Source organism: Ixodes scapularis, unplaced genomic scaffold (assembly GCF_016920785.2).
Source record: "Ixodes scapularis isolate PalLabHiFi unplaced genomic scaffold, ASM1692078v2 PGA_scaffold12__126_contigs__length_90152505, whole genome shotgun sequence".
Taxonomy (NCBI): domain Eukaryota; kingdom Metazoa; phylum Arthropoda; class Arachnida; order Ixodida; family Ixodidae; genus Ixodes; species Ixodes scapularis.
Genome location: NW_024609838.1, coordinates 83,501,606 through 83,522,426, shown reverse-complemented (window position 1 = coordinate 83,522,426; position 20,821 = coordinate 83,501,606). Strand labels below are relative to the sequence as shown.

At 44.1% G+C, this 20,821-nt stretch overlaps 1 long non-coding RNA gene and 1 pseudogene across 2 annotated transcripts; both read right to left on the bottom strand.

Moving 5' to 3' along the window:
- Positions 1–2,753: 2,753 nt before the first annotated feature.
- LOC115314810 lies at positions 2,754–3,904 on the bottom strand. Of its 2 annotated transcripts, none has more exons than XR_005715944.2 (3): positions 3,880–3,904; positions 2,969–3,045; positions 2,754–2,834 (listed from the first exon to the last, which is right to left on the bottom strand). It is a non-coding gene; the product is annotated as an uncharacterized LOC115314810 (long non-coding RNA). The 2 variants fall into 2 exon arrangements; XR_006077598.1 differs by having other exon boundaries at positions 2,969–3,050; positions 3,880–3,896.
- A 1-nt stretch (position 3,905) lies between these two features.
- LOC121835392 lies at positions 3,906–19,709 on the bottom strand (annotated as a pseudogene).
- Positions 19,710–20,821: the final 1,112 nt, after the last annotated feature.

Below are 20,821 nucleotides of genomic sequence, written 5' to 3'. Positions count from 1 at the left end.
AGCAATTCGTGTCGCAGTGAGTTGACGCATGTATACACTGTCAGCAGTGTCAGGATTGAATTCCAGGCACGGGATGGAGGGAATCCCAGGCTGTTGTTTTCATTTCAACTGAACTCCTAAAAGTCAGCCCTTGCTAATCAATGCCACATTGGGTAATTTGGTGCTGAGGACGTCCACCATATCTGACGCACATTTTATATCTGATATATATGATGTAGCCGGCCCTCGAAGGTTGTAAACAGTTGCATCATGGTGCTTGACGAGGCCTCCAATCCCATCGCAGGCGTTCTTGCCTCCCAGTAGCGGATACTAGCCACTTGGCCGACAGGTACTCGGTTTTAGCGTAGCTCATGAAGTTGGTGCTTATTCTTGAAGTAGCTTGCTCCGCCGTCACTGACCCACATAAAATGTGCGTAGAAAGGAGCAACGTCCTCAAGCCACTCGTGAATGTTCCCAAGGCCGTAGTATGCGCGGGCGGAATCGTGGCTGGTGTCATCACTGATCGGAGCGCAGCTACAAGTTCCTTTTTTTGGTTGTCACTATGCATGACGTCGCATGTGAATATCTTCTCTAATAATATATGGCAACCGAAGAGGTTGTGCCCTCTAATGGTTTCGCCTCCCCTCCTTTTCCACCAATGAACGCACCCCTTTTTGTGACGTGATCCTCCGGGTGACCAATTAATCAAAAACACGAAAGATGCAGCTACACTGCCTAAAACGTGGACGGGAACGAAAATACGACGTTTCGGGCGAACGTACTTCTTCAAGTGATAGATACGAAACACGGCGAGAAACAAAGAAAGGGTCGTATACGTCACAGGGCTATACATTTGTTACTCACCGATTTTTTGTTCCTTACACGAAGATGGGCGTCCGCCCGAAACTTCGTGTATTCCTTCCCGTCCACGTCCTATTTATTGTAGCACAATAATATTTCTTTTGTGATTACGTGCCGAACATCATTGTTCTCGGCAGCCCCATTTTCTTACACGCTGAGATAAACATCTGCTATCGGAACCACTTCTGTTGATTCCTTTGCTTGGCGTACACAGAGACGCTACACGCCGACTACCGAAAACGTACCCTGCTAAGCGTGCGACAGGCTAGCGTCTCTCGATTGCTCCGGCTCATGCGTACTTTTTTTTTTTTTGTTTAAATCTTGTACGAAGAAAAAAATAACTTGCTAGACTTTATCACTTAGAAACTATCGCCCACCCCTGCGCTGCCAATCTGACCACCCCGGAGCACTCTTACGGGCTGTAAAAATTATGAACTTGTCAACTACGGGTATGTATAAGACACAGAAACAATGCAATAATATTTTTGCACATCATGCTCATAGATACTATTGGCGTTATTTTGGAAGAGTTAAAATATCGAAGATAGCATTTTTTTAAATTGATTTGCAAAAGCATGCATATTTAGTAAAATGCCTCGATTTGAGCGTTTCTCGTAAACTTTTCCTGCTAATCAGTACAACAATATTTATAGCCAAATAGAGGACAACACGCTGGCAAAGTTTGAAAACGGGCTTGAATAAATGCGGACAAAAAAAAAAGTCAAAAACTTTGGCAGTATTGCTCAATGTGCCGTCGTCTGTGCGATTTTTTATTTCAAAATAAGGACGTCGATACGTAGTGATAAATAATTTGGGTCAACCATCCCGATACGGGCCAGCAGCCACAACACATTTTGGGGGAGAGCTGCCTGAAATGCCAATTTTGCTAAATCCACAGACAACGCTTCAGATTGAGCAGGTGTTTCTGACTTGTTTTCTTGAAGGTAAGTAACTTTGGGGGGGGGGGGGGGGGGGGGGGGGGGTGCCCATTAAAATTATGCATGCACATAATTTTAACAAGCAACCTTGCACTTCGGTAAAATGGGTACCGTTGCATTGACGACATCTTTTTTCACATATTTTCACAATATGGGGGCACATTAGCATTTTAATGGGCAACCCCTCTTAATAGAGCTGCCAAGCATTTCATCATTTCTTTTTTACAAAATATTTGTTTCTACATCTCTTTTTAGCTGAGGCACTGAAGTAGCTCATGTTCTGCTGTCCAATATTTTTCACTTACACAAGTTTCTGTGCAACGATATTCTGAAATATAACTTCAGGGTCATTGATGCACCTGGAAACGTGAGCCATATACTATGGGGATTGCAATGCAATGCAATAGTAAATTTATGCACTTTGGAGCAGCTCTGCTGCTTTGTCTAAAATGAAGAGAAAATAATTGGCACAGAAACTTTAACTTCAAAATAGGTGAGATAGGGTGCAGCAAAACAGCAACTAGCTAGTGTTTCTCATATGATGCACCTGCAGACACAGCTGTGAGCTGCTAAAATCTGTTGCAAGCCAAGAATAATAGGTAAGTGGAGAGAAGGAAACCACCATTGCACCATGATTGGTTGTTTTCTCCTCCCCACTCCCCTGCTCTCCAGCCTCCGCTCTGCTGATGTTGAAAGAGTGGCGGGCTCTGTGGGAGGGGCTTCCTCTTGCTGTTCTAGAGTTGCAACAGACCAGAGCGACCTGGAGGTTTTCTAAAGTGCAGCTCAAGCTGGCCGGATCAAATTAAGGCATCATATCGGCAGCAAATTCTCACAACATAAACACCCTTGAGAAAGGGTTCAGAATTGAGACAGCAGTGAAAATGCAAAATAGTTTGGTCGGTTGTTTGTAAATTATTTTTCTTTAGCTCTTTGTAGCTGTTTTCTTCGAGCTTAATTTAAACAACAAAAAACGAGTGAAATTGTAATAGCTCTTTATTATATCTAAAATTCTTTTATGGGTACTTCTTCCGAGGTGTAGGGCTATCTCAATGCTCCCTGCGTATGCAAAAGAAAGATGTATATAGTCATAAGCTAAGCACAAGGCTGTCGAAACAATACAAAACAAGGTGAGCCTGACATGCACACAATACAAATAATCCTGCTCGATCTGCAAAGAGAGACCAGCTCACCTTGATGAAAACAACTGGTCTGGACCATAAAGGAAGGCCAGCACATCTCGGCGCCTAGTCTTTTCCTCCGAGGAGACCTGCGCTTATCACAGAAAATGTAGTTTTAGTTGAAAACCAATTGACATTGCAGGAGAGAGGCATGAAATATGATACAGCAAGTAATGTCCGTGACAAATAGAACACAGACCACAGCTCACTTCCAGTAAAACACCGTGCCTTGGGCCTCAGGCAATTAACGAAACAAAAACTTGTCTACGCTCAATCTTGCACTTTACGTGCAGGAAACCTGCAATAGACCCTTTCCGAAATTCAGTGCCATCTGGTGGTTTGTAAAGCAGTTTAGGTTTTGCCATATCAATGGCGGAAACGAACTTGTATCGGCACCGTCGCTTTCGCAAGTCAACGGCACGCGAGGAATTGTTCGGTGTGAGTTCTTTCTCGATCACGTTCAGTTCGATGGTGACCAAGAACTTGCATTCAGAATTAAGCTCCAACCCACTCAGATGCCTCGAGAAAATTCCCTACACCAGTGTGCTTTAAAGCCGATTGTATGCCGCCCACAGAGTGACTGAATCTGAGTTATTAGAAATAAACGCTTACGTAGCTCTTGTGTTCCATTCCTACGTCGCGTCGTACTGACCCCCCGAATACAGGCCTCGCAAGATCCGCTTAGGATCATCTTCAACGTCTTCCTTTATCAGTCACTAGAAGACCGCCATTGGTATGGCACAGATGCTGTTCCACAGATGATGATAGTGATCAAAGTAGCCAGACAGAATTTCGGAAAGGGTCTATTGCCAGGGAAAATGCAGATTTAGTTGAAAACCAACTGACATTTCAGAAGAGAAGAAAAATCTTGGGCAGCAAATAATGTCTGTGACAAGTAAGACGGGTAGGAGACCATAGCTCACCTTCAATAAAACAATGTGCCTGGGCCGGCCAGTTAAAAGAAGAACACCTTGTTCGGACCCCAGTCTACGCTTTCATCTGAAGAAACCTGCGCTTAACAGGAAAATGCAGTTTTAGTTGAAAACCAATTGATATTTCAGAAGACGAGCGAGATAAAACCTGATGCGGCTAATAATGTCTGTGATGAATAAAACACAGACCACTTGTAATGGGACCATAGCTCACCTTCAATAAAACTCCATGCCTTGGACGATTAAAAAAACAAAAAAACTTGTCCACGCTCCATCTTGCGCTTTACGTGCAGAAAACCTGCAATTGCCAGGGAAAATGCAGATTTAGTTGAAAACCAACTGACATTTCAGAAGATAAACCTAGTGCAGCAAATAATGTCTGTCACGAATAAGGCACAGACACTTAAAGAAGAACATAGCTCACCTTCAATAAAACAACGTGCCCGGGCCGTTTAAAAAAAAAAAAATAACAGCTTGTCCGGACCCCAGCTTACGCTCTCGTCTGAGGAAACCTGCGCTTGTCAGGAAAAATAGAGTTTTAAGTTGATATTGCACAAGAGGAGCAAGACAAAACCTGATGCAGTGAATGTCTGACGAATAAAACATGGACCACTTGTAACGGGACCATAGCTCACCTTCAGTAAAACTCCATGCCTTGGACGATTAAAACAACAAAAAACTTGTCCACGCTCCATCTTGCGCTTTACGTGCAGAAAACCTGCAATTGCCGGGGAATATTCAGATTTAGTTGAAAACCAATTGACATTTCAGAAGAGAAGAAAAATCTAGTGCAGCGAATAATGTCTGTGATGAATAAGGAACAGACACTTGCAGAAGACCATAGTTTACCTTCAATAAAAACGATGTGCCCGGACCAGTTAAAAAAAGAATGACTTGTCAGGACCCCAGCCTACGCTTTCATCTGAGGAAGCCTGCGCTTATCAGGGAAAATGCAGTTTTAGTTTATAACTAATTGATATTACAGAACAGAGGCATAAAAAAAAAAACTAATGTGGCGAATAATGTCTGTGACGAATAAAACAAAGACCACTTTTAAAGAGACCATAGCTCAGCTCCAGTAAAACACTGCTTTGGTCAGTTGAAAAGAGAAGACTTGTCAACGGCTCATCTTGTGCTTCTCTCCGAGGAAACCTGCGCTTGTCTGAGAAAATGCAGTTTTCGTTGATCGCAACACCTCAAGGCCAGGTATTGTGTTCTAGGATCTTTTAGAAATCATCCGCAAATTACAACAAGTCACATATGCTACAGGTGAAAACGAGACTATTTTAAGACTACTAGGGCAACATATGAAACCTGCCCACTGAATCACTCTAAAAATATGGCATATAAAAAGTAATTAGGTTGATGATACATATAAACTATGAAAAACAAATAAAGTCTTCCAATTTTTAAACATTCTACAGCGAGAACCAAAGGGAATCTAACCCATTTTCGCGAGAAGCGGCACTGTAATTTGTGACGTATCGTAAAATACCGGGCAAGCGCCCACTCAATATTTAGACATAATCGCAAAAAAATGGGAGATGGGCGCTTTTCCGGTTATTAATTTTACATTTCAACGTACTGCGCAGACTTTGTCAGATATTACAAATTTGGGAATGGGCACTTAGTGGAGAGTGGGCGGATGCACGGTATTCTACGGTATGTTCAGCTAGGTGGTGGATTTCTTTTATAAAAATTTCGAAGGAGAAACTTGCCCCGGTCAAATGTTACAAATAAATACAATAGGTTTCCTATGGACAGACATGGAATCAAGGCTGTCTCAGGTGGAAGTTTAAAAACGCGGTTGAGGGGCACTAAACTATATACGAGACAAACCGGGTGATGAGAGCGAAGTAATAAGTGTCTTCGTTCCTACCTTCAATGTTTGAGCTAAATCGAACGTCCCATTGGCCCACAACATTTTCAAGCTCCAATCTGAATAAGCTCAAAACCACGTTGGTCCATAACAAATATATTGTTTTTATTTGTAACTCTTTGCTGAGGTAAGTGTTTTCTTTGGTACTATTTTAACAAAACAAATCCACAACCTAGCTGAACCTACGTCACAAACCACACTACCGTAGCAAGCGAGACTGATTTTTTGGGGGGGGGTCAAGTCGGCTAGCGCACACCAGATCGGAGCATGTGGAGCGAGAGCTCGCACTGCAGAACTTAGGGATCCTGGGTTAAATCCCCACACATGCTCATTTGAACTGGATGAGCATCGTACCCGCATGCGGTCGTGTCTCACTACTGCGTGTGCTTGTTAAAGACCGCAGGCTAGCGGTTCTACTGCACTGGCTAAATCGCTCATCTACAGCGAGTTATTCGTCACAACTTTGAAATGGCTGACTAACTACACGCTGTATAACTATCCACATAACCCAAATTATTTTTACTGATTTTTGCGATGTATATAAATTTGTGGGCTAGATTCCTTTGGCCCTCGCTGTATTGTAAATTTACAAGGACCTCAAGATTCTAATGGTAGGCGGCGGTATGCGAGCCTTCATTGTACCTAATATGAATAATATATATAAAATCAAGTTATCTAATCTGTCTATCATTTTAATTCCATCTAGCACTATAAATAAAACACTGTCTCTTTAATTTATGCTGCAGGGCTGCCGCATATGTCCTTGCTTTTTCTTTTATATTGTGTACCATTTGTAAGAACTGAAGGCAGTACAGGAACTTTTAGAAACATTTTCGCCTTTAGTCTCGTATCCCCATCGGTCAAATTAGAAAAAGAAAATCGAATTAAAGGAATTCCTTCCAGCGCAGCTCTTGGGCGCCTCTTTACCGGCTTCAGCGGCGTCGGCGTCGCCGTAACTGCGCGGTGCATTATAGGACCTTTCCCATGATGCAACACGTGTGGAGGAGGACGAGGGGAGGAGGAGGGGAAGAGGAGAAGAGAAGAGAAGGGAAGAGGGATGAGGAGCAGAGGAGGGACAGGGAGGAGAGGAGGAAGGGTATACCCTCCCCTCTTCCTCCTCAAGAGCTATGCTCTAATTCGGCGTTACGGGGTGTTGTAAACGTCTTTTTCTTTTTTTTGATCCGATAAAACAAATTTTTATCTGCAATAGCAAAAATCAAGCATCACAAAATATAAGAGGGAAAGACGAAAATAGAAAACACACCATTAGAGTGAACGAATCTTGTTCAGCAGACCTAGAATTCTGGCTGGGATTCCATTGACCTTGTTGTGACCACGGGAGCTGGACTTGCTACCTTTAGATGGGTTTATCTGGCCAAAATGCCTGTATAAGAGGTCAAAGAAACGCATGTCAATTGAACATGAACAACTCACATTCTTGGGTGAAAGATGTCGAGATGTCCTTGTGCGTGTTTATACAGCCTGCCTTTGGGCTGACTTTCACATGTCGGTGGCTGGTTCCCACTGCGCAGCAAAATATCTCGTGCAGTATGGCTGCTAACCCGAGGCCTTTAGAGCCAACATGCAGTAGTGATACACGAACAGATGCCAGTATAATGCCTATCAAGATTAGAACAAGTGAGGCGCTAGTCCGACTGTGGATTCCTGGACTCTGCAGTGCGAGGTCTAGGTCCACATGTTCAGGGTTGCGGTGCACTAGCATAATCGACCACCAGTCCTGCCATGAACAAACACTGAATTCTGACATATCTGTACCTCTGAAGGAACTCCAGCGTGTACGAGGCCTCCTTTGGGTACTTGATGTTGAAGACGAAATACGCTCCCAGGAGCGAGCAGAGAGCGACCTCGAGACTGCTTGCCTCAAACACAAGCACCCTGTCAACAACCAGCGCAATCTGGAGAGGGTCATCTAGAAGCGTAGAACCTAAGTGAAAAAAAAAAAAAAGCAAGATGTGATGATCATCAAACCGACATGTTACAGATGTAGTTAATTTATTGCAATCGTAACGGTTCAAATGGATGACAGAAAGGACATTGCAATGAGGTAAACTAGGAAATATGGATGCTCTGCATTGGAATACAGTACAAGCTCGTTACAACGGATCTTGTTGCAGCAGAAACTTGGATACAACATACTGATTTGTGAAGCTCAGTTGGTTTTCCTATTTGTACCACTGATTCAACTTCCTATCTGAATAATACATAATCCTTTTTTACAACAGAGCGAAATAGTAGTCAAAACCAGGGCTCGGCGATATCAGAGATGCATGTATCTCCAATACTAACTTCAGAGACAGTCGAGTACCTTGTATCTGGTACTGCCTGCCAGGAAAAAATGTATCAATGTATCAGTACCTAATACCCATTTTTACAGTATCGAGTATTTTGGAGATACCCAATAGTTAAGAAATTAGCATTAACTTTTAAAGCTCACTTCCAGTTCATTTTCTTTCTGGCAAAACCAGGCTATCCTTCTTTCTATTTTGTGAGCTGTACATGCAAATTGCACAATTTTGTTTTTTGGAACTGTGGGAACGGGTCGGGTAACACCTTCTGTAAAAGGGCAGACAGACAACACCGGCATCTTTGTTGAACTGACATCTCCTCAGTTGAAGGCCGATAAGTGGACTAATGCAATGCAATATATCATCATTAGAGGGTTTTAGTAAGCCGGATTTTCAGTCCTAAAGTGATACCCACTAAAGAAACACGTTTAAGGGCAATGGAAGGGTATCGTCATCGGGATTAACAAAACGGTCTATAAAAATTTCAAGATCTCTGCTAAGCGTGCCTTTGAGCTCGGCAGAGAGCTATCAAGGCAATCGTGGCCAGTAGCATTTGGCCTCTTTCTTTCCTGGTTCCCTGCCCTCCTCATTTCCAGCTCTCCCTATCCCCCGTTTACCCTCGTCACTCCCATCCCCTTGTCTTCCTCCTCTCTCCCTTGTTGGCTGTGCGTTTGTCAAGGTAAAAGGTGACCCTGACCTTGGACCCTTGACCTCTCCTCCTCCCGTGTCCCCCATCCCTTCTAGCTCCCCTCCCTTCTCCCTTTCATTCCCTCGTCTCCTCCTCTTTGCTCCTCCTCTCCCTTCTCCTCTATATCCCTCTTCCTTCCCACTCTGCCATCCACCTCACCCTCCTTCCCCTTTATTCCTTCTTCCCCCTCCTCCTCACTCCCTTGTGTGATTATGTGTTTGTGCAATCGTGGACTTAGACCGATATCTCTCGATTTCCTCCACTCCATCAATTCGCCTCCTAACCCAGAATCGTTAAGAATTTCTTTATAAATAACACAATCAAATCGCCTCCTAACCCAGAATCGTTAAGAATTTCTTTATAAATAACACAATCGTCAACATAGAGGCCTATGAAAGAGGAGATACGTGCAGGAAGGTTGTTAATATAAATAAAAAATAAGTCGGCCGAGTACGGTACCTTGTTGGACTCCGCAGCTAACATGCAAAGCTAACAAAAAACGTTTATGAAAAATATCAATACCAGAACCCATAAAATCCAGGTGAGAAATGTTTATAATCAATGTAAATTAATCAGGTTTCCTGCTTTCCAAATACTTGCGATGGAATTTCAGCTATGTATCGAAGCATCTAGGATACTGCATGGAGCATTTAGATCAAAGATGGACTTTGCGTCTGTATCTTGTATCAGTACCTAAATGTAATTTTCCATGGTGTCAAGCATACTATCGAAAGCCCAGCCCTGGTCAATAACAAGGGCCATTATAACGAGCTTAGACTGTAATTGCACTACTCCTTTCACAATTTTCTTAATTATCTAAAAATTAAAAGGCAGTGCAAAACTATCTCACCAAGGACCGCAAGGTGAGGTGTATCTGGGCAGGAGCCAAGAACACTGGCAGCTGTTCAGTGCTATAATGAATACAAAAATCAAGAATATTTAATGGTGTACTTGTTATTGATAAGAAAACAGATACTTCCATGGTAAAAAATTGGTCAGCAAGGCTGAGAATCGAGAAATTAAATTAATAAACTTTTTGCAGCTAATATTTAAATGCCATGAACAATATTGTGCGTGGTATTATGCACTTCACACAAGGAATTGCAGTCAACAGAGCAGATGATCACTGCCTCACAGAGTTGACCTCTGCAATTGATTGCATACATTTATGAATAACTAAACAAGTTCATGGAATAAGATTACCAAGCTCACCGGGTGAAATGAGATGAGAGCCTCTGGATTCTCGTCGAAGTAGGTAGTCAGGAGCTGAAGAACAAAGGTGTAGCGTGGTGGCGCTTGTCCATTGCAGTCCAAAGTTTTCTGGATTGTCTGGAGGAGGGACCTTGACTGAGGCTTCCATGCTCTCCACATGACATCAAAGAGCTGATTTCCTTTCGACGTCAGCTCAGTGGTGAAGGCAGTGTGGTAGGAAAACCCAAGGAGTGTATCAACATGAACGAAGAAGTGTGGCTCTTTGAAGAGGTGAGGCCAAGACTCCGCAATTTCAAGGAGTGTTTGCTGCATGGAGTTGATGTGCCTCCTCTGCAGTGCGTAGGTTTTCTTCATAGTAGAGGAGATCTCCTCTAAATTGGTGGCTTTGCACAGCTGCTGCCTCATTACCTCTAGATCGTCCCACGTGTATGGCGCACAGTCTGGCTCCCATGCCACGCAACCGTGGGAGTCTGTTTGTCTGCCTTGCTTAGATAATGTTGCTTCTGGTTCGTCATCTTCAGTTCTTCCCGGCCCTCGTTTTGCAGCATTGTGTGGCCGACGCCTGTTATCCATGTATACAGCAAGTTGTCGTGATAAAGATGACGTACCGTCACCAATAATATTTCCTGTCGACATCACGTCAGCAAAGGAGTGTGGGTATCTTGCCACAACCAGGGAGGCAATCTTGCTTACTTCTTTGATTTTGGGTTTCGGATCATGCACTGCGATTGCTTCTCCCAGGAGTTTGACCATCTTTCGTCTTAGGTAAGGCTCTGGCACCTTCTCCTCTTGGCAGGTTCGTACCAGATCTGCAGGCATTGCGCCCCAATCCACTTCAAAAGAACTCGCCCAGCGGTCCTTCGAAGCCCTCTCTTGTGATGCGCGGTGAGCCGTGGCTGCCGCTGGGTTTGTCGGTGTTGAAGCTGCTGATGTTGAGGGAAGTGCACAGTTTTCAGTTTGCAGTTGGGACCCAGATTTTATGAGATGTAAAAGCTTCCTGATATGCAAGGTCTTGAGGAAAGGCTTTAAGTCCTGTTCTTCCAAGTATAGAAGGTCTTTTGCTGTACTGTATCCCTCCTCCACAAGGTGGGTCACCAGTGCGTCAAGTTGGTCATCGGGTATCTCGGGTACCAGTTGTGTTATAGTTGCCCTTACAGAGTCCATCTTTATTTTAGGGGAGAAATACAGTCAATGTGATTAGATTAAATTTCCTTTACTATCAAAAAAAAAAAAGTGACAGGAGACACTTAGCTATTTTTATAAAGGCATTCTAAAGCGTTAAGGAGCCTGGCAAAGCATCACTGTGATGAGAACTACAGATATGCAAAACCCTGCATGAATACAGCGATCTGATCATGCAATCTGCATCTGGAGACTTTATACCCACACCTGAACTGTATCTTCGACTTTCTTTTCTACCGGTCATCCAAAGTGTTCCTTTACATTTCTCCTATATCATAAACACAAGCGTGAATTAAAAAAGATTCCCTCGCAGTCACACTTCATAAGCTGTTTGATTTTCTTTTTATTAAGATATTGCATCCACCAGTTCACTGTGGATACCCACAGATACACAGGGCTCTACAGGTAAGGAGTATATTCCACATCATGTTTCAAGGAAACCACATTCCTTGTTCCACAGGCATAAATGTGCAAAGGAGAAAAATCCAGAAGCTGACTGTAAGCAACACACAGAAAACTACCTCTGCAACAATTTACAATTTTCAGTCCCATGCTTGCCCATGTTGTTATTTTGCATGCCTCTACCGCAAACACAACCTTCCCGTGCTCAACGATACAGCAAACTATTTTGCCAGCCATTGGCTCCCTACACTGTTGGAAAAAAATTACCGACCCCGCCACATACTCTGTCCCTCGATACACCAATGTTTGACTAACTTCAGCAGCTGACAGTTGAATGCCACAGCTCACTACACCATCAGTGAGTTCTTTTGAATACATTCCCTCTACAAAAGACAATGCATGCTCTTGAAGCAATTCATCTGGAAAAAGCTTGCCCGCTCTGCAATATGACTGAAGCATCTCGTGCTTCCTTGCCATAGAGTAAGTAATATTTTTGAAATTTTGAGTGCTGCGTATGATTCGCTTAAAGTAGGAATGCTTGCTCTCAAAGCGAAGCGTTGACAAATGGCACAATGGACCGTATTCGTAGCAGAGGTCGGGGTAGTGCCTCAGATAATGATGTTTGGGTTTTAGAGCTATGCCAGGAAACAGATGTACCCTACGGGACAAATAGTCATCAATGAGAGCACGCAAGTACTCTATTTGAGTCACATGAAGTTGAGGCGATGCCAAGATGGTTACAATGTCTTTTAGGATGAGGTATAGCTGCCACGCCTCATCTTCCACATCTCTGACCTTGTCAAAGAGCAGGACGGGCAAAAATCTGACAAGATAAAATGTCTCTACTGCCTCTCCTCTACAGTTTCCTTCACAGGAAACTTTGCACGGCCGGTTCTTAGAGTCATGCCCCTTAAGCTTCATGTTCGCTATTCTTGAATTGAGTTCCTCAATGCTGAACCACTTCTTCTCAATGGCGAGTCTCCGAAGGATAAGCGATAGGTCATATGGGACTACACCCTCATATAGGTCGTGAGCAATGCACGGGGGCAGGCCAGACGTGGCATGAAAACTCAGGAGTGAGTTTAGGGATGAGTCAAACTTAACCCCAAGACATGAGTCTAGTCCTTCTTCCTTGATGCGCTTTAGACATTTTTCATAGCTCTCAGCCGTACGGCGAGGTCCCATCGATCTAAAATCGGCCATAAAGGCATCTCTTGTCACTTCGCAAAAGCGACAGAAATATTTTGACCTTGAAAACGACTCTACAAAGCCCCCTATCCCGTGGCTTCCGAGGTTGTCACCGAGACATGACAACAAGCCGCAGTTGTATCTGACTCCATTTACTGTAACACCATCTTTTTCAAGATCTGCAAGGTCTGATACAAGAGACTTCATCACAACATCATGTCCCACTTTTTGTAAGGTGGACTCATAGCACAACATTACTAACTGCATCGCATGAACTTTTGTTTGAGCGAATGGTGGCATGTTAGCGATGGTGTAGTACATCCCCAAGATTTTGTGTTTTTTTCTGGCAGATCCTAAAGGGTTAGCAACTTCAAATGCATCCTGAAATAATAGTAGCTGAATGGTGTTCTCACCAGCAATAAAAAAATTGGACTCTCCATAGAGCTTCCCATCAGTGATGTCTTGGAGAAAGCCAGGCTCCAGATCGTTTGTGCGAGAGAGTAGCTTCTGAACAGAAATGTCAGAAAGGAAAGCCTCTAGTGTTTCCTTCACTGGCACATAGTGAAAACTTCTAGCATGCGCACATTTAACTTCCACAGGGTCTATCACGACAAAATTATTTCTGTAGAACTGGCTCCTCGAACGCATACTACGCAAGACCCCACTGTCTGGGCACAGAGGAGATTGCTCAGCTTTCAGTTCTGCCACAACTGCATGGCATACTTCTGCGCTGACATCGAAGCATTCCAGAACTCTACAAATGCCTGAAACTTTGCTGTCTTTAGCTACAGATTCAAGAAAGTACATCTCATTGGCAATACTCTGGACAACTGATGCAGGCACTAGGTGCATTGATTCCAACTTCATAAAAAACAAGGCCAGATGTGTTGTTTCTAACAATGCCTCACCAGGGCCCTCACAAGATGTGTTTGCCTGTTCAGCACTGTGCGCGAATGAAAGAGACTCACTGTTCTCCATGTCAGTTCTAGGTTGTGCACCATCACTATCATAATCATGTTGACTGTATGACGATGGGGGTTTTGCCTGGTGACTATGACAGCGACTCATGTGCGCCGAGAATGTATTTGAGTTCTGGAACTGCCTTCTGCAGTTTTCCATGAAGCAACTTGTCTTGAGGCCTGAACTGATGTGGCCTTTGATATGTTTGGTCATTTCCAGTCTGCTCCAAACCTTTTGTGAGCAGAATGCGTGAGGGCAAACATATTCTCTCCCGTCGTGATGAGATTTCTGCCCACTGTGACATTTTGACGTGTGCACTCTTAGGGCATTGAATGAGCGGAAAGACCTGCTACACCATTCTTTCAAGCAGGGCAAACTTAGGTTGTGACTTGTTGAATGAAGCCTATAGTGTCTCTCATAGTGATACAAGTTTTTCTGTCGCAGCTTGCACACATGGCAACTGTACATGATGCAGTTTTAGTGATGTGAACTTCCGGCCTGAAATGGGAGAGTTTTTGAAATAAGAAATAACATAACCGATGAATACTGCCATAATGCTGTGCTTATGTAACCAACGGCAGAGGTTCATAAAGTATCAAATGTCCAGAAGAGGCAGATTCCTATACTGAAAGTGTGCGTTAAATGTGTTCATTTGACATCCTGGTTTAATTGACCCAGCTTTTCATTAGTCAACGATCCAAAAATAGCAAAATGTTTGTCGAATCTGTGTTACATTTAAATTGTAGAACAGGTGTCCCACTGTACAAGCTATTTTGATGTCTGTGGGCTTGTTTCAATTCCAAAAGTTAACTACAAATGTCTGGGTAAAAAAGAGAAACATTAGATGCCCGCAGTAATTACCACAGAGGAGAGAGTATGTGAATTAGCCATCCGCATGTTATGGTTGCTAGTGATTTGGCTTCAAATTGCGCTGCTCTAGCATGATTCACAAGAAAGTTACAACTCCGCAGAGAGTGAAATACCACCACCGCAGACCGCTCAAGTGCAAAACTTCTTTTTTGCCTATAAAACACATGGTTTGGAGTGTTGCCCAATTTAAAAGAGCAGCACGCCGGCATTTCGCCCTTTGATGTTTGAGCACACTCCTCTGTGGAAGTAGTCAAGTGGTATATACGTACCTTCAGACTATGGTGATGGCAATTACGGTGCAGGCCTCGCTTGCGACCACCACTGGACAGAGGGACGCAGAGCCAGGCAGAGCCCTGCTGTAGGTCTGGGTAAAAAAGAGAAACATTAGACGCCTGCAGTAATTACCACAGAGGAGAGAGTATGTGAATTAGCCATCCGCATGTTATGGTTACTATTGATTTGGCTTCAAATTGCGCTGCTCTAGCATGATTCACAAGAAAGTTACAACTCCGCAGAGAGTGAAATACCACCACCGCTGAAGGGCAAAACTTCTTTTTTGCCTATAAAACACATGGTTTGGAGTGTTGCCCAATTTAAAAGAGCAGCACACTGGCATTTGGCCCTTTGATGTTTGAGCACACTCCTCTGTGGAAGAAGTCAAGTGGTGTATACGTACCTTCAGAGTACGGTGATGGCAATTACGGTGCAGGCCTCGCTTGCAACCACCACTGGACAGAGCGACGCAGAGCCAGACAGAGCCCTGCTGTAGGTCTGGGTAAAAAAGAGAAACATTAGACGCCTGCAGTAATTACCACAGAGGAGAGAGTATGTGAATTAGCCGTCCCCATGTTATGGTTGCTGGTGATTTGGCTTCAAATTGCGCTGCTCTAGCATGATTCACAAGAAAGTTACAACTCCGCAGAGAGTGAAATACCACCACCGCTGAAGGGCAAAACTTCTTTTTTGCCTATAAAACACATGGTTTGGAGGGTTGCCCAATTTAAAAGAGCAGCACGCTGGCATATGGCCCTTTGATGTTTGAGCACACTCCTCTATGGAAGTTGTCAGGTGGTGTATACATACCTTCAGACTATGGTGATGGCAATTACGGTGCAGGCCTCGCTTGCGACCACCACTGGACAGAGGGACGCAGAGCCAGGCAGAGCCCTGCTGTAGGTCTGGGTAAAAAAGAGAAACATTAGACGCCTGCAGTAATTACCACAGAGGAGAGAGTATGTGAATTAGCCATCCGCATGTTATGGTTGCTATTGATTTGGCTTCAAATTGCGCTGCTCTAGCATGATTCACAAGAAAGTTACAACTCCGCAGAGAGTGAAATACCACCACCGCTCAAGTGCAAAACTTCTTTTTTTCCTATAAAACACATGGTTTGGAGTGTTGCCCAATTTAAAAGAGCAGCACGCTGGCATTTGGCCCTTTGATGTTTGAGCACACTCCTCTGTGGAAGAAGTCAAGTGGTGTATACGTACCTTCAGAGTATGGTGATGGCAATTACGGTGCAGGCCTCGCTTGCAACCACCACTGGACAGAGCGACGCAGAGCCAGACAGAGCCCTGCTGTAGGTCTGGGTAAAAAAGAGAAACATTAGACGCCTGCAGTAATTACCACAGAGGAGAGAGTATGTGAATTAGCCATCCCCATGTTATGGTTGCTGGTGATTTGGCTTCAAATTGTGCTGCTCTAGCATGATTCACAAGAAAGTTACAACTCCGCAGAGAGTGAAATACCACCACCGCAGACCGCTCAAGTACAAAACTTCTTTTCTGCCTATAAAACACATGGTTTGGAGTGTTGCCCAATTTAAAAGAGCAGCACGCTGGCATTTGGCCCTTTAATGTTTGAGCACACTCCTCTATGGAAGTTGTCAGGTGGTGTATACATACCTTCAGACTATGGTGATGGCAATAACGGTGCAGGCCTCGCTTGCGACCACCACCGGACAGAGGGACATAAAGAGCCCTTCTGTAGGTCTGGGGAAACAGAGAAAAATTAGGCGCGCGAAATAATTTCCAGGGAGGACGGTGCGAAAGCCCTTTCTGTTAAATTACCATCAGCATGTTATGCTGATTTTAATGACTGAGCTCCAACTGTCGGTTCCCGAACATGATTGACAGGGAAGTTATGGCTCAAAAGACAGTGAACACTGACGGCAGGGTTCGTTTAACTTTCTAGCGTAAGCAACAAGTGCTTTAATGTACTGTATTTTCCGGTCTAAAGACCCTAGGAGCCAATTTTGCCTAAAAAATAAGTTTCGTTTGGATAGTTGGCGCTCAATGCATAGTCCGCAGGGCAAAACGTAGGCTGAAAAGCTAACATCCATAGTCTGTCAGTCCGCACCTCTCGCACAAAAGATATTTGCGGACGAAAGTCTGGATTTTCTTGTGCACCTCTCCTGGGTGAACCGCAGAGCTCTCAGCTTGACCCACATTGACCGCTTGCAGGCATCCAAGCAAGCAGTGTGTCACACGCAAGGCATAGAAAGCCTGAGCAACAGATTGAAAGTGTGACGTTCACTTCTTAATCCCGGCATAAAACATTTGAAAATCTGCAAGCCAATCAGACCAGTCTGGTGCTAACGAAGGATCTAGAAACAAAAATTAGTGCATAGTATAACCCGTATCTGTAGATAGTCTGCACAACATAAAAAAACAACTTTTATACATGCATAGTCTGCAGACTATAGACCTTTCCAGCGGCAGTCTCGAACGAAGCGAGCGGGTAAAAAATGCTGAGTCACTGAGCTGTGGACGCATGCGCAGCGCCCGATATACCGCTCAGCAGATCAACAGCGCATGCTTAGAAGGCGTTCCACAGCCCAGCAGACAAAGATGGCAGCGCGCAGCAGGGGATTTCTGCAAAGGTCTATAGACCAGAAAATATGCACTGTCTGATTCCAAAGCGCTGCACACTTCCGTTTTGCCTTTTGATGTTTGGCCTACTTATACCAACACACTCATTGATAGAGTTAGTCAAGTGGTGTACACATAATTTGAGATGTTGCTGATGTCAGTTATTCTACAGGGTGTCACAAATGAAAATTTACACGGTCTTTTTTACCGCAAAAATAAACTAGGCGTCGCCGAACGCTCATTCTCCGCCCAAAGGTAGAGCTAGAGGTCACAATCAGATGCCAAAGTTTCAGCCCGATCCGATGACTTAATCAAAAGTTATAAGTGATTTTCTGAAATTTTCAATGGGAAAATGGCGGCCGACGGCGTTTTCAAACACATGGGGCTCTATGGCACCAGAAACCGAAAACGGGCGAAAATGGGCTCCATTTTCCCATTGAAATTTTCAGAAAATCACTTATAACTTTTGATTGAGTTATCGGATCGGGCTGAAACTTTGGCATCTGGTTGTGACCTCTAGCTCTACCTTTGGGCGGAGAATGAGCGTTCGGCGATGCCTAGTTTATTTTTGCGGTGAAAAAGACCGTGTAAATTTTCTTTTGTGACACCCTGTACATGACTCACTTTCCGCCACAACATAACACAGGGTCACATAGCCACACAAAACAGTGATACATGTTTGGGTAAGAAAAAAGTTATGAAAAACAAATTAACATTATGTACACGCTTGAATTTGCATGGACCAGGTAACGGAAACCTTTTTGAACTTACCGTCTGCATAAATGTACTCGGTGTGACTGTAAAAGCCGGCACGTTTGGCACGCTGGCAAAGTTTGCAGCTGGCGATGAACGATATAATTGCGATGAAGATTTATTTTTACAAATTAAATGACCAATTACCCAGATTAACAAATATTTTAAAATGAAACGTTTATTTATGAAAGATCTACATTACACAAAAAAAAGGTTGCACCTGTTTTTTTTGTTTTTCTTTCGTCTTGCTTATTCGTTTGGGCGTCCCCAGAACGAAATGGGAAAAACAACCGTTCGTCCGGTTGTTTTTCCTGGTAACATGACATCAAAAGTACTGCCAGCGAAATGGATACGATCGCTGTCGCGGCTGTGACGAACACGGCGGCATAAACATCGAAACCGAAATGTCGCGAGTGAATATACGTACGTCAACCGCGCGAGCCTATGCGGAACCACTACGCAGCGAATTTCTTTCAACCGCTCTACGCGCTCTACCTCCTTGGGAACATCAGTTCGTCTCCCGATCTACAAGCGCAACACACAGAGAGATCGCTCGCGATTTACAAGGGGCACAGGAATTCACTCGGCGAGCTATCCAGATTTGCAAAAAGAAGGCACTAACATTGTTCCGAGAAATGCACAATTTTTCAAACGCCTCGATCAAATCATTATTTAACGCGATTATTTTGCTGGACACCAGCCTCTTGTAGGATAGAGGAGGCTTCTTTTTTGCATTCAGTACTACATTACCGGAGCCGACGGCAACGAAAATATGCACTGTAGCCGTTCTTGTTCTGTTTTTAAGATTTCACGGTTTCAGAGTTGACGAATAAGAGAAAAAACATAATACTCTAGGCTCAAAAATGTTTGTATGACCAGTTTCAGGTAAGCACGTTTGAAATTTGAACCTTTAAAGACACGCCAAATGTATTGGATTTTAAATACAAAAGTTATTCAAAAGGACGCACTCACACTCGGTCCTCATGCAGCACCGCAGACACTACCGACGGCAATGCAGAGCGGGGACCAGTAGCACTTTGTGGCGTATACAACATGTTCTTTGGAGTACCGATTTCAAAAAGCTCCATCCTTCTTTTTATGCCTTTCGATGTTTTTTTGAAGCAATAAAGTAGTGTTCACATACCTTTGGACGTCGCTCCGCCAGGAACGAACGGAGGGAACGGCGCGATACAGCCAAACAGGCCACGCCAAAAACCACGAGGCTTCGATTGCTGCGCGAAAGGGTAAAGTGCTATCGGAAACAATATGAGCGTGAACGCGCTTCCGCAGTGACAAGCGGAGGCGCGTTCACGCTCATATTGTCTCCGATATTACATAGAAAGTTTGTTGGAGTAGTGCATACCTTTGGACGCCGCTTCCCGCAACGAACGAATGGAGGGCACGGCTTATAAGGCAACGCCAAAAACCACGAGGTTGTGATTGCCGCGCGGACGTAAAGAGAAAGTTTGTTAGTACGTCCTACACGCGGCGGTACTGGCGGTACATGAACAAACGCGACGATGCGCCGGAAAGGGAAAGGGGGGCCTCCGGGCGTCGAGGTCGAGCACGGGTCGGGTTCGCCCTTCTCTGCGCATGCTCGGCGTCCAGGCGCCTGGCATGCTCCGCTGGCTCTCGGCTCGCCGCGCGCGCTTTTCGCCCCGTTCACTCCGAGAAACGATCACAACTCATCTTTTAAAAATACGAAAGCGCGTCGTACTTTTTGATTGTGAAAATGCACGTATATTTTACGTACATTTTTTACAGTGTAGTTAGCAGTTCTTGCCGGCACCGCTCAGCTGGTAGCGTTATCCGGGTATTTTTGTTTTTGCATTTACTGCAGGTACTTGAGCGGTGTTGTGGCATCAGGTTGCGCTTGGTTTTTTTTTTCTTTCGTGCTTTTTTCTTTTCTTTTGGAACTGGCTGGTGATGTGCCCATGCCGGTGGCAGTTGTTAGCCTGTCCATTCCAGTTTTCTGTGGTAGAACATTAAATAATAATCGCGAAGAGAAAAATAACGGGACTCGAAATAGTTTTACGTTTTATTTTATTAGGCATGTAAGACGTTTATTGGAATCAACAAAATAGGAACAAAATACAAATTATGAAAGCCTGCATTCAAAATTTCTAACATCAATTTGAGCAAGGAAAAGGTATTGGCAGTGGCGCAACTTAAGATATTTTAGTCGCTGCCTTTGGCCTTCGCGGTCTCTGTTCAAACCTTTTAAGAAAAATCTAAACCTTAAAAGAATATAGAACTTCACTACAGTTGCCAAGGTTTTCTTTCCATGCTCGGGGCACCCTATCTGAGGCAATTTCGAGGACTGCAGGCTCCGTGCAAACTCTTGCATGCTCTTTTCATGCACACTGTTCTTGCTGAAGAAGCTAGTGAATGCATCCTCCATGGCTGCTACTGTCTTTGCCAGGTTATCAGTGGGATAAATAAGCCCACCGTTATCAAAATGAGCCGTGAAATAAGAGTTAACATCATTCATCGCTTCTTTTTGAGACACGCACAACTCGGCTGCGCAACTCGTGCATGCATTCTTAGCTACCGTTTTTCTAGACACATAGCCAGCAACGTAGTACACCAAAGCCGCGTTGCTTTTTTTGTTAGAATACCCTTC